General features: G+C 35.1%; 1 pseudogene; it reads right to left on the bottom strand.

The window, feature by feature from the left end:
• Positions 1 to 12,164: 12,164 nt before the first annotated feature.
• LOC122100960 lies at positions 12,165 to 12,261 on the bottom strand (annotated as a pseudogene).
• Between the last annotated feature and the right edge of the window lie 2,039 nt (positions 12,262 to 14,300).

Raw genomic sequence — 14,300 nt, 5'->3', positions numbered from 1 at the left:
AAGAAATGGGTCTATAGTGCTCTTTCTTTGATGAGGGTTTTGGGATAAGGGTTATGATGGCTTCATAGAAAGTGTTCGGTAGTCAACTTTCTCTTTCAATTTCATTGAAGAGTTGGAGGAGTATTGATGTGAGCTCTGCTTTGAAGGCCTTGTAGAATTCTGCTGTAAAACCATCTGTTCCTGGGTTTTTCTTAGATGGGAGGTCTCTTATTGCTGTTTCTATTTCACTGCTTGATATGGGCCTGTTAAAATGGTTTAACTCATCATGGTTTAGTTTCGGCATGTCAGTATTTGCCAGGAAAACGTCCATTTCTGCCAAGTTCTCAAACATATTAGCATAAAATTTTGAGCAGTATTCCTTTATAATGTTCTGAATCTTCGTTGTTTCTGTAGTGATGTTGCCATTCTCATCACTGAATTTATTTATTTGGGTCTGTTCTCTTCTTTTTCTGATAAGATTTTTTAAGGGACTGTCAATTTTGTTAATTTTTTTCAAAGAAACTTCTCATTTTGTTGATTCCTCCTATGGTTTTTTTTTTTTTTGGATTCTAATTCATTTAATTCTGATTGAATTTTAATTATTTCTTTCCATCAACTGGGTTGGGTTTATCTTGATGCTCTTTTTCAAGGAGTGTCAGATCTCATCAATTGTTGGTTTTAGATCTCTCCAATTTGTTGATGTAGGAAATCAGAGCTATAAACTTGCCTCTGAATCGTGCCTTTGCTGTGTCCCAGAGGAGCAGATAATCTCTGTGCTAATTTTTGTTGAATATCATGAACATTTTATCTTCGTTTCTAAGCTCTTCTATGACCTACTGGTGTTTCAACAGTGTGTTTTTCAGCCTCCGTGTGTTACTGAATTTTCTTTGGTGGTTTTTTGTGTTGAGTTCTAATTATATTCCCTTTTGGTCTGAGGGAATGCAAGATATGAATTCAATGTTTCTGAATTTTGACAAGTTTGATTTGTGACCTAAAATGTGGTGTATTTTGGAAAATGTTCCATGTGCTGCTGAGTAAAAAGTGTACTCTGATGCTGCTGGATGAATATTCGCTAGATGTTTGCTAAATCAGTTGATATATGCACTTGTTTAGATCGGCGGTTTCTCTGTTGAGTTTTTGCAGATTTGATCTATTAAGTGGGGATAGTGGTGTGTTAATGTACACAACAATTAATGTCTTTGGATCTATGTAAGATTTAAAGTAGTATTTCTTGGATAAATTTGGGTACACTATTGTTTGGCAAATATTTAGAATTTTAATATCCTCCTGAAGGATTGATCCCTTAATTAGTATGTAGTAACCTTCTTTATCTCTTCTCAATAATTTTAATTTGAAGTCTATTTTATCTGATATTAGGATTGCAACTCCTGCCTGTTTATGGGAGCCGTTTGCTTGGTAGATTTTGTTCCAGCCTTTCACTTTCAAAATGTTTTTGTTTTTTATGGGCAAGTTGTGATTCCTGAAGGTAGCAGATAGAAGAATCTTGCATTTTAAACCAACTAGACAGTCTATGTCACTTAATTGGAGAGTTACATCCTTTAATATTGAGAGATAGGACTGAGACGTATTTGCATATTCCTGCCATTTTATCCAACTTCTGGGGGCTACGCCTACTGGGTTCTTCCTATGGTTCTTCGATTCTGTTTGGGTGTGGTTTCTTGATCTTTATTGTGGTCTTGTTGGTTTTCTCTATGTAGGACATCTTTAAGTATCTTTTGTAGAGCTGATTTGGTGGAGATATATTGTTTGTTTTTCTTTCCTATGGAAGATTTTTATTTGACCTTCCATTATGAAGGAGTGTTTAGCTGGGTAAACTATTCTTGGTTGATAGTTGTTTGTTTTTAGGGCATGACATACATCATTCCATGCTCTTCTTGCTTTAATTGTCTCTGTTGAGAAATTTGAGGTGGTTCTAATTGGTTTTCCTTTATAAGTGGCTGATCTTTTCTCCTTGACAGCTTTAAGGATCTTTTCCTTGGTCTGAATTGATCCTGTGTGGTTTATAATGTGACGATGGGCTGTCCTGTTATTGTCTCGTCTATGTGGAGTTCTAAAAGCTTCTTGTATCTGAATATGCCTATCTTTTTTCGTGTTGGGAAGTTCTCTGCTGGGATCCTGTTAAACAAATTTTCTAGACCATTAACTTCTGTCTCTATGTGCTCCTCTACACACCTTTCCCTTATATAAGGCCTTCTGATGGTGTCTTCCAAGTGTTGAATAGATCTATCTTATTTCTTGAATTTGTCTTGGATAGTTGTATGTTCTTTCTCTATAATACCTAGGCTCTCTTTAATGCCCGAGATTCAATCTTCTGCATGGTCTAACCTACTGTCATGACTTTCTACTTTATTTTTCATTTCTTTTCCTTCTAATTGATCAGCTTTTATGGCTTCAAATTCTTTGTTGGAGCTTTGTTTTAGATCTTGTATAAAATTCTTTACTTCCTTCATTTGGTGTTCAGTGTTTATTCTCAAATCACTTAGTTGATTCGTTATGGTTTCCTTGGACTCCGATTCCTTCTGTTGGGCTCCATTCAGCATTCCCTTTGTGGTCTCCCTGATTCCTTTCAAGTGTCTCTTTATGGATTCCCTTAATATCTCTATTGACCTTTGTCTATTCTCATCCCTCTCTTGCAATTCTTGTATTACTCTTTGATTAGATTTCTCACGTTCATGCAACTTCTGTAGTTCACTTTGGCTGATCTCAGCCTGATCACGAATTCCTTTCTCTTTGAGTGTTCTCAACCTGCTCATGCAATTCCAGTATCAATCTTTGAGTAGCTTCCTCAAGCCCATGAGTTTCCTGTTTTGATCTTTGGTTTGCCTCCTCTCTCTCCTTATCATGCTCACACTGAGTCCTTTGCAGGGTTTCAATCTTTTCATTCACCATGTTTAACAGTAGTATTTGTAGAGCTTTTTGAGAACTCTCTGGATTATTCATTATCTGTTCTGTCACCTCATTATCTTGAGTGGGAATTGAGATACCTGGACTTGCCATTTTCCATGTGTTTTTCTGGCTTGTTCTGCCCATTTGGGATGAAAGTATTGGCAGTTTTGTTTGAGACCACCATTTTAAGGAAAGCATCAACCAAAGTCCTGTAATTGCATAGCCAAAAGTCTGTAGATACAATCTAGTTCAACAGATACAGTCTATTCAACATTAAACAACTATGTATTAATGGGCTAAGAATAGCAAAGAAGAATTTGACACACCAGGAATTATTATGTTTAGGGAGAATGCTGGGGAAAAATAGGGTTAGAGGGATATGGAAAGGTAAAAGGAGAATGAAATTAACCAAGTCCTAATCTCACAGAGGGAAATGGAATGGAAAGAATGATAAGAGAGAGAGAAGAAAAAAATTGAAAAAAGAGACAAGAAAAAAATGGAAAGACAAATATTTAAATTTAAAAAGTGAAACTCTTAAAAGTAATGAAAATTTAAAGAAGTAATATTGAGAGATGAACGGGGATAGGATGAGAGGAAGGGAGGGATACAAAGGAGACCTGAAAAACTAAAAAATAAAAATACTTCAAATATTGTATAGGTATAAATAGATATTATTGCTATTATGGAATTTAATCCTAAGAGGTTTTGAATTGAGTAATACATTTTTGGATTAACTATGTACGCAATTGGGGGATAAGGTCTTATAATCAATGACAGGTATATATGAGGTGAGCAGAACAACAAATAATTCATGCAAAAAGAACAAAAGATGAAAAAGTAAAACGAATGAGAAAAAGGAAGAATAAAAAGACCAAAGGTCAGTAGAGATTTTTTTTAAAAAGCACACACACACACACATACATATATATACCTAAAATAAAAGTTATAAGAGGAGGAAAAAACGATTAATAAAAACAATTTTTTATAACTAAAAGGAAAAATTTAGAAAAGATACACAAAAAAGACTTCTTTGGTTTTGTTTTTGGGGGGTTGATGGGAAGATCCTGTATCTCCCTTGTGACAGTAACCAGTGTCTTTGTGGAATCTCTGGTTTTCTTGTGGTGTTTGGTTTTCTGTGGCTAGATTGGTTTCTTAAGTCAGTTTGTTTGGGCAGACAGAGAAAATATCTGTTGGTTTACCCAGAAGTTTGTGTTGCTCCTCCCAGGCTAGTTCAGTGGGAGGGAGATCTGCTTTCAGTATCACAAAAGAGGGAAATGGTTGTTTCCTCTAGTTTGGAGTTGCTATGATAAGGCTGGGTTCTGGGTAAAGTTGAGGCCTTTCAGCAAACAGTAGCTTTTCCCTGAGGGTCTAGCTTCTGAGACATTCACAGAGCCCAGCCTGGAGCCATTCTCAGGGTTTATGTTTACTGAGTTTCAATTGATTGTCAGGGCTGTTGTAGGGAGGGGCAGCCTCTGGCTCTGTTTACCCAGTGAAGAAAGCCACTCTTTCGGGGGTGTAGCTTTCTCTGCCTGGTTGTGGTGACTTTCCCATGGGTGGAGTTGAGAATGGTAGGTCAGGGTAGGTATTTGTGACTAGCTAAATGACTCTTTTGTTTTCATCAAAGGACTGAGTTGGAACTAGCTGCTTAGCCAGGCCTTTGTCTGTATCAAAGATGGATATCTCCGGTGTTGGGGGAAGGGGTGGCCTGCCCTCCTCTGCTCCCTTTGAGAAGGAGTGAGGATGTCAGTTTTGTACTCACGCTGGAGTGTTGGTTCCTGGGTAGCCTCTGGTGTGCTATCTGCCGGATGAAGATATCTGCTACTTGTCAAGTCTTGCTGGTGTTGAGTAAAATCTGCTTGCCCGCTGCATCTGGCACATTTGTCCCAGACTCTCTGGCTTGTATGTATGGTGGCTATGCATGCCACCACAGCCGCCACAGCCACCACAGCCATAACTGCTGGAAAATGTTCAGATCTGTCACCTTACCTGTATTTTCCTTCTCTGGCCAAACTCTCTGTACTGTGATAGCACACTTGGAGTGCCTAGGGGTGTTCACTGGAACACTAGAAATGCTTTCTATGTGAGAGCTTGTTTAGCCACCAGGTTCTCCTCTGCCATCTTGAAATTCCTGAAGGTGTTTAAATATTACTGGAATTGTATTGGAATAAATAATGTTCACCCTGACTATCTTGAGAAAGAAAAATTGGTTTCTCAGCACTATTGGTAAGAACTTGAGTTAAACAAATGAAAGGAAAAATGAGGAACAACTCAACACATACATTCAAAAGAAACAAAACAACCCATGAAAGCACAAATTAACTCAGTACTCAAGAACCTGCAGGAAATGCAAAGATTTTTAAAAAATAGCTATGATAAGCTTATGAAAATCCTGACTACATGGGAGTCTACTGTTGTGAGGATAGTGGTTACAGCTCAGACTGGACAGAAAGAACTGTTCACAATGCCAGGCACCTGTTATTCTAAATTCCAGGAAGAATAACATGAAGTAGATTGAGCCCCCTATCATACACAAGTAGGAAGCCAGATTCTATCTGAAAGGTAATCAGGATACTTTAGGGCTGGGGGCATGCCAAAGTGGTAAGAACATCCATTTAGGAGACACAAGACACTCAATTCAAACTCTAATATTATGGGTATTAAAGAAAAAAAGCTATGACTTTAACTAATGGGAATAATTGCAAGATTTGAATATTTGAGTGGAGAAAAATTCATGAGAGAGATAGAGTTTACCCACGTTGCAATGTTTTCTACTTAAGTGATAATATTATGTGCTACTCCAGACATAACAGAGTTACCTTGCAAATGAGCATGGATGTGTATTGGGGTGAAGGAAATACTTTACTTCCACAGGTGTAAATTAAATACTTTTTTGGGGTGGATTTTAGTTCTTGAACTAAGAGTCTGGGTGATATCTCTGAGTCTTAGTTCAAGAACTAAAATCCACCATCGAGAAGTTATGGAGCCCAGATGCCCTTTATCGGAGGGATGGTTGGAGAAAGTGTTGCTCATATACACAATTGGATTGCACCCATACATTATAAAGACTGTTACAGCATTTGCAAAGAAATGGATAGATATAAAATTATGTTAAGTAAAAGAAGTCAGAGCCAGACATACAAAGGATGCGTATTTGGAAGCCAGAATTTTATGCAAGTTAAACAACAGTATTAATCAAAGCATGCTATTTGCAGAGGAGTATTTAAAAGGTGTAATTTCTTATAAAATTGAACTTTTAATCCAACAAAATGAATACCAGGAAACTATCACTTGGAAAATGTGAGGGGAAGACAAATGGAAGGAGTAAAGAGACTTATGGAAGTAGAGAGTGAAGCTATAATATTCAATGCAGATAGCATGAAACTAGAAAAAATGAAAGTGGGGTGAGGTTTGGAAGGATGTGAGAAAGTTATGTAAAGATCCATTGTACTTATAAACTGATTCGTTGAATGGAAAACCCTTCGTGCAACTATTTAATAAAAATATAATTTAAAAAATGGAGACATCTGATCTTAAACCATGAGTCAATATGATAATTTCCTTCTCAGAAATTGTCTTTGCAGGTATTTTCTTCTCACTGACAGAAAATTGAACAACGCAATGAATTTCAATACATCACTTTGCATATCCTAAATAGACACAATATAAAAATCACAGTAAAAATATTAGAATATATCACATGATAAAATAACAGGTAGAAAGAATCAAACTCTGATTGTTTTTCCAAATATTTTTCCTTTGGTATCTAATTTAATCCTAACAATAATCCCATAAAGTGGAACTACCTTTATTTTTAATTCTAAGATTATGTTATTTAAGTCTTCAGAGTTGGAATTACTAGTACAATATTGCACACATGGTAAGTGTTAGCCTGTGTTCCATTCCCACCATATCAAATAACCTCATTCTATTTTATAACTAAATACCATCACTCAGTCTACTAATTCTAGTAAAATTTCCCAACTTATTGTGCACACTTAATAATATTTCACTTTATCTTTGTTAGAAAAGAGGTAACTAAGGGGGACACCCGTGGCTCACGCCTATAATGTTAGCTACTCAGGAGGCTGAGATCTGAGGATTGTGATTCAAAGCCAGCTCGGGCAGGACAGACGGTGAGACTCTTATCTCTAATAAACCACTAGTAAACTGGAAATGGCACTGTGGTCCAAGTGGTAGAGCGATCGCCTTGAGTGGAAGAGCGCAGGGACAGCACACGAGCCCAGAGTTCAAGCCCCATGACCAACAACAACAACAAAAAGAAAATAAGTAACTGTAATATAAAAACTCCAAGTTCATAATCAATTGATACCTCCCTGCAGAAAGGAACTACTAAACTATAACATTCTTGATTTCTACCTCAAAATAGTAGAAATCATATTTTATCCCTTCACTCAACACTGCACTGCCTGGGGACCCCTTCTCTGGTTAACACAGTCTTACTGAAAGAATGACCTGCCCAATTCCTGATGGAAACAGACTGCAGGTCTTTTGGAGCAATCATTTCCACACTGTAGCTCACCTAAATTGTTGACCATTAGAAGTATTTTGATTGCTTTTCATACCCAACATTTTGAGAGAAATGTACTACTTTAAAATGTTATTAAAGAAAGACTAATATAAAAATCACTTTTGACCCAGATAAATATTTGACCTTTCATATACCCAAAAATGCAGTCTGAATTATCACTAATGTTAGGAACGAGCGATTAAAAATCATAGACACCAAGACCTAAGTATGAATTAAAGACTCTCCAACTCGTGAATACAATTGGTTTAAAAAGACATCAATACTACTGCACTTTTAATTCCCTATGATAATAATGATTCCCTATGATAATGATAATGATAAACTATTAACACTTAAAAATAACTCATATTCTTGGGAGTAAGACACAAAACACAAGGTTATTCCTAATCATTTTAAAAGAACATTATTTATACTAAAAGTTCACTCATAACTATAAAGATTCTAAAACTAACTGAAGTTTAGAGGCACAAAGGAAATAATTTTACTGCATCATGTACATTCAATGGACTGTTAATAGAAAACAAAGTTATACTAATAATTAGCTTACCCAATTCACTTACATTCTTTTATTCTATTCCATTTACTTTCATAAAAACTGTGTTTCCATAAAATGACGCATAAAAAGCCTATATATCCACTGACATTTTCAGATCTTAGCAATATTTATTTCAGAAATTTTAGCACTATAGTCAATGTACTGAAATAATACTAAAATATTCAAAAGATTTTATGAAATTGTAAGACTTGCTCTGGGATGTTATGTATACTGGAAAAGATATTCAAAAAGCCTTATTTGTTAGTTGCAGTAGTTACTCCCACAAAAGAGCAATTAGTAAAGATCCCTGTGCATATACAAAACACCTTCAAACGCATCCACAATCTAGACATGACACATGCTTTTTGTTTGTTCGTTTTTGAAAGGAATATCTAACAAGCATATCCACAATACTTATTTTCAGTCAATAAGATGGGATATTCAAACGTAATATGGGTTTGATTACCTCTTAGTGAGAATAGATATGATCTTGCAAAGAAAGTTATTTTCAACAGAAATCCGGAGTTTATCCAACTTGTGTTTCACAGGAATAACCAGAGAGAAATACCTGTTTGGTCAAGTCGGTCCAAATCACTCCATGAGTGTATCTTACAAATATAACCAATTTAAGAGGTCAAATACCTATTTTGTACTGACAATCATCTTACAGCAATAACTTACTACCTAATTATGTCTGTATCTTCTTACCTAACATACAGTAAGAGCTGAAACGGTCTCTTTATCTAACTTAATGTTGTAAATGCTTTAATTATGATGGCATTATTATTAGACAAATAAAATTTACAGAAGGGTGGTTTCACTGAAATGACATGACAGAACACTGATAAATAAAACATCGCAACACAGTTAGCTCTTTGCAGCCTCACCCTGTCCACATTGGCAAGCAACATTGCAACAGCACACGCACACATATACACATACACACATGTTCACACATGTACACACACATATACATGCATGCTAAATTCAGGGTTTATTGTACAAAAAAAATTCAAATAAAGTATTAGTGATTAGGACAAATGATAATATGCCTTATTACAAAATAATACATAAACCATCACCACGCATGTTACATTTTACCTGCCTCTCTACATGTGACCACTTCATTTATTTTTAATTAATTAATTACCTTATTAATTAATTCATTTGTTTGGTGCTAATACTAGGGCTTGAACTCAGGGCCTGGCTTTGTCCCAGAATTTATTTTTTTGTTTCAGTTATCTCAAGGCTAGCATTTTACTGCTTGTACCACAGCTCCATTTGCTGGTTACTTTCAAATCAGAATCTAATGGACTTTTTTTTTTTTCTTGGTCTGCTTTCAAACCACAATCCTCAGATTTCATCTTTCTGCTTAACTACTACTAAAGACATAAGCCATCAGTGTGGCTTCTACTTTTTCCTCTAGAGTTATCTAATGCACATACTTAGATAGTAATTTAAAAGTGAGAGTATAGAAGCAAGATGTACAGTGATGATACTGTCTTGTCAGAAATTCAAGTTAGTAATGTAAATTTATTCTTAAGACCATACACAAAAAATACCATGATATAGTGTAAGAGAATTCACTATTGAACATATGAGCCTTAAGAGCATTCTAATAGATCCATTATTTATTGGTACCCAACATTAGAAAAATGTATGAGGCATTGGTAAAATAGAAGTCCTTTGCATGACTACATACATTCCTTGTTTTTTTAAAGACACTTCCTTTCATCTAAAAAGGAGGCCTGTCTATTGTCTTCATGTGATTTTGATGATTGAAAGTGCTTATTGAGAAGGTCAAAATGTATTAGTAGTCCTTAACTATCAATTCTCATTTTTCTTCTTGTAGAATATAATGATCAAATCAATAGTTCAGTATCAGCCAACAATAGTTCAGAATCATGCTTCCAGTGCAAGTGGATCACCAGGAAGAAATCCTCAATATCAATTTCCACAAAGTTTTGTCACAGATACAATCTCCCTGCCTTCTCTAGCTGCTTTACTACCTTCTTACTCCTTCATTGTGCAGCAAAAGTATGATTTAACTGATTTCAGTCAGATCTGTTACTAGAATTATCAAGGAATTAGTTTATTGTCTATAATTTGGTCAAAGGTATGTCTCTTTATGTAGGCTACTAAAAATGTATTTACTAACTTCAAGTAAATACATAAATTCTATTTCCATCTTTTTTAAAAATTAAAATTTTGTTTGCTCTATAAATTGATCAGAGGCATGGATTTTGTGGCTAGCTAGGTCATTGCACATCTGTCTCTTTCTCTCTCCCTTTCTAGGTTCTCATAGATAATATGATTGCCCATAATTATCCTAATTTGTTTTGCTTTTATATTTTTGGTTGCATCATTTCATTTTTTGCTCTGCCATTTTCCAAATCATTTATATAGAAGGCATTATTTCCTATTTTCTCATTCTTAGAATAAGCTGCACATGAAGACATCACTGGTTCTCATTTTCAGTGTGTACATTTGAATACGGAGGAACATCTTTCCTCTGCTCTCCATCAATTCCTTACTCTCCAATTAGAATAATTTCGAATTGAAAAATCGGAAAAATAGAAAATAAATCATGGTGAATAAACAGATGCAGAAAATTCACCGGATATTTCTGACCAGTAAAACCAATGTGAACTATTAGGAAATACATGGACACCTCATTCCCACGGGCACTCAAAGTATCTGGTTAGGCAATTCTTAGGAATATGAGGAAAAAGATGAAAAAGTAAGGAATGGTATCAAATGCAAATGCAATGGAGAAGGATCCCAGCAAATTTCTTCATTGGGCTGCCAAAAATATTCAGCTTACTACAGTGCGGAGACTTCTTTCCCAAAAGGCCACTCATGTGAATAGTAGGGATGACGATGAGTATACGCCACTTCATCGAGAAGCCTACAGTGGACATTGTCAGTGAGTTGGTGTCTCAAGCGGCACATGCAATAACTGTAGATGACTGAACACCCTTGCAGAGTGCATATACGTGGAATAATACCAGAATGGTTTCTTTCTTATTTCATCACGATACAGATACCAATGCCCAAACTAAAGGCCTCTTGACCCCCTTATAACTTGCTGCTGAGAATTGAGATAGAAAAGATACGCTGGATCTCCTTCTGTTGAACCATTATATACAACCAGGCCTGAAGAACAACATAGAAGAAACTGCATTTGATATTGCCATAAGGATAACTATGTATCACTACGTCTATGAAGTTGTGGAAGGCTGTACAAATTGTTCACCTAAATACTAATGGTCGGGTTAAGTTTCTTAAATTTCAAAAATGCAAGTCCATCTTTTGTGTCCCTACAAAATATTTTCACAATCCAAATATGAGGAATATCTTTTTCTTTTTGGTCGGTCATGGGGCTTGAACTCTGGGCCTGGGAGGTATCCCTGTGCTCTTCAACTCAAGGTGAGGACTCTACCACTTGAGCCAGAGCTCCACTTCCAGTTTTCTAGTGGTTTATTGGAGATTAGATTAGCATAGACTTTCCTTCTCAGGCTGGCTTTGAACCATGATCCTCAGATCTCAGTCTCCTGTGTAGCTAGGATTATAGGCATGAGCCACCAGTGCCCGGCAACACCAATATTTTACTGTAAAAATTCATGGATTCTGCGGAATTCTTCCAAGCGAATTGCCTGCATTGGATGTCAAAAAGTATTCAATAGTTTTTGTATTGATGTATAATGATTTCTTCAGTGTTTGTGATTTTTTAATCAGAAATAATTTTAACTTACCTGTTGAAATAAGTAGTACAGGAACTACAAGATTTCTGGTGCTTGTCTGAAAAAATATATTTTAAAATATTCTATATTCTATGTTTGCATAATGTTCATAATTTATTTTATTGTCTCCTAGATATACTTTGAATTCTACATTATTTTATAATATATAGGGTCATTAATGTGTCCTTTCCGATTGCATTCCATATAGAAACAGTTTGATTCCTTTTTTTTTCTAGGTCTTAATATTATTTTTCTTTGGGATAAAATGACAATGTTGTCTAATTTGAAAAGTTTTGTAAAGTTTATGGTATGTAAAAGCTTTTCTGAGGTGAAGATTTAATACACTGATATCAAACTAAATTGAATTATATGAATTACTTGTATTGTTACACTTGTAATTTTACAATCAACTTTTTAATAACTGTTTTTCATTTCTTGCATCTGAAGAGTGAAAAATATGGAATACTTCTCAAATTTTCATATTATCCTTGTGCAAGTGCCATGTTAACCTCTGTAATGTAATTTGAGTATACGTACTGCTGAAGCATGTAGTATCCTCTAAATTTAAGTAGTTAATGATGCAATCTTTATACAGGCTTATATCTATGGGTGCCTACCTGTAACAAGGAAACCTTATTGTTCCTAACAATGCTATCGATCTTATTTCCCTAAAATTCTGTGAATAGTGGAAAAAATTATATTGATCAGTCAATTGCTCACATTTGCAAATTTTTTTTGTCAATGACTATCTTAAGTCTTTTTATTTGGAATTTGATCGTACTCTCAATTATTTATAGATAGGTCCAAAGGTGATGGCTTTTTCAAGTACTTATTTATCCAACTGAATTAGCTTTGTGGACCTAATGGATTCAAAGTAAGCGTTGCTTAAGAGCTACTTCTAAACTTCTTCAGCTGACATTTTCCCAAATGAGGTGTTACTGGCACAAATGTCTACCTGAGGGTTTATCCTTCTTCCATGTGGGAACAGACCAACCAGAATATCTTACACTGACAGCATAGATTGCCTTACTGGAACAAAACTCATCTTGGTTACAAGGGATCATAGAGAGCTGAACAGTTCAAACAGAACTGTTCAGACTAGAAGGTATTTTATCAAATTATAATTGTTTATTATATCTTCCATTTCAAAAGCAGCTAAAGCCAAGAAGGTGAAAAAATTGTTAGTATGCATGATTACTTAATGTCCTGGCCTATCTACCATCCAACTGGGCAGGAAATTACACTACTGCCTTTTTATCACCAAATATTTTCATAGTCGCAGGAGAAGTCCATGTGTTTCTCCTCGTTATTAGGCATTAAATTCATAATGTTTTAATCACAGTGTTTCCTCTTGCCTCCATGCTGTAAATCTACAAATAGTAAAGCTTTAGGTCTAACTATATCAAACACTGAGGTAGAGATAATGGAATAATACTTTAAAACAGAGTTGCTTTTGATACAGTCACTACAACAGAACAATGCAAAACGTGTGCCTTTTATTTATATTATATATAGTTATATATTTTATATTTATATGTGCAGATCTTATATTTCACACAGTGAAACTTACTGGAATTAGTTGATAATTTGACAAATAAATTGATATTTATTTATTCCAATAAATAGAATTGGAATATAAATAATTATGTTTAAAATATATATTAGAATATAAAAAGTATCAATGCAATGTCTTTAGTATAAACTTGTGATACATTCCAACTGTTCTTGGTCTTCTGAATCCACATGGTAAAAAAAGCAATGTTTTCCGCTAATCTATAATGGATTTTAGTCTGCTGTTCTGTTTATTGTTTTAACTCGCTTGTCCCAAACTGTCTTTCTCCGTATTTCTGAAGAATTCCTACTGATTATGCCCAAATTTTGCTAAGATGTCCAGAAAGTATTATTCTTCTGCAGTACCCATGAGTCCTAGGATCCCAGGTCCCAGTTACCTGCATCATCAGATAACAAGGGCAATACTTCTCACCCAGGCCCATGCAACATGTCAACACAAAGTAATTGAAGACCCATCTCAATTTCTCATTTCCTATGTTTCCTTGAGATCCAGGAATTAGCAGTAAGCAATTGTGAAATGCAAGGCAACTTAAAATGAAGGATGAGCACAAAATTTGAGAGAAAGTACTGTAATTCAAACATTCAACTTACAGATGACCAGCCAATATGAGTGAACAAGTTCACAAAGTGTCATAAGATTATTTTTAATACCCCTCCCCTATGATTAATGAAAGATTTTATTCCAATATAAGTGGGCCAAAAAATAGTTCTTGGAAGGATAGATCGATAATTGGTCTACCAAAGCCCGGAAAACTTTCCTTAGAGGTCAAATGTAATTCAGAAAAAAACATTTGAAGCACTAAGGAGTGCTTCAAAACACTGGAACTTCAGTACAACATGGTTCTGTGCTATAAAAATGTCACTCTCAAACCAATGATAATCTACATTTAATCTCCTGAAAGTGTATTCCTTTTCAAATAAACTTTTAAAAATCACATTCGCCAAAATAACATTTGACAAGTTGATGATACTTAGTGACTTACAAATTTTTCAAGTGTAGAGAGCAAGTTACAAT

The sequence above is a fragment of the Dipodomys spectabilis genome, unplaced genomic scaffold (assembly GCF_019054845.1).
Source record: "Dipodomys spectabilis isolate Male_0828 unplaced genomic scaffold, ASM1905484v1 ptg000612l, whole genome shotgun sequence".
Classification (NCBI taxonomy): domain Eukaryota; kingdom Metazoa; phylum Chordata; class Mammalia; order Rodentia; family Heteromyidae; genus Dipodomys; species Dipodomys spectabilis.
The sequence above is the reverse complement of the archived record's forward strand: the minus strand, read 5'-3'. Positions and strand labels throughout refer to the sequence as shown.